This window comes from Arachis hypogaea, chromosome 9, assembly GCF_003086295.3.
Source record: "Arachis hypogaea cultivar Tifrunner chromosome 9, arahy.Tifrunner.gnm2.J5K5, whole genome shotgun sequence".
Classification (NCBI taxonomy): Eukaryota; Viridiplantae; Streptophyta; class Magnoliopsida; order Fabales; family Fabaceae; genus Arachis; species Arachis hypogaea.
In genome coordinates, this window is record NC_092044.1 from 44829254 (window position 1) to 44829865 (window position 612).

Sequence of the window (612 nt, forward strand, 5' to 3'; positions counted from 1 at the left end):
ATAACTGTTCATATAGAGGAGGTGCTCAAGAAGATCCAAATCAACATCTCAACACATTCTTGAGGATATGCGATACTGTAAAGTCTAATGGTGTACACCCTGACACCTACAAACTACTTCTGTTCCCTTTCTCACTCAAAGATAAGGCAACAAAGTGGTTAGAATCATTCCCCAAGGAGAGCCTAACCACATGGGAGGATGTTGTGAACAAATTTCTAGCGAGATTTTACCCTCCATAGAGGATTAACAGGCTAAGAGCTGAGGTGCAAACCTTCAGACAGCTAGATGGTGAAACACTCTATGAGGCCTGAGAGAGGTTCAAAGATCTAACAAGAAAATGCCCACCAGATAGGTTTAATGAGTGGGTGCAACTCCACATTTTCTATGAAGGATTAACCTATGAATCAAAGAAGGCTGTGGACCACTCTTCAGGGGGTTCACTCAACAAGAAGAAGACCATTGAGGAAGCCATAGATGTCATTGAAACTGTAGCTGAGAATGACTACTTCTATGCTTCAGAAAGAGGCCAAAAGAAGGGGGTGCTGGAACTCAATTCTGTGGATGCCCTGTTGGCACAAAACAAGGAAATTGCAGTACAATTGGCAGCCTTAA

At 42.8% G+C, this 612-nt stretch overlaps 1 non-coding gene across 1 annotated transcript; it reads right to left on the reverse strand.

Moving 5' to 3' along the window:
* Positions 1–248: 248 nt before the first annotated feature.
* Positions 249–355, reverse strand: LOC112713439 (small nucleolar RNA R71). The gene has a single exon (XR_003158411.1). It is a non-coding gene; the product is annotated as a small nucleolar RNA R71 (small nucleolar RNA).
* Between the last annotated feature and the right edge of the window lie 257 nt (positions 356–612).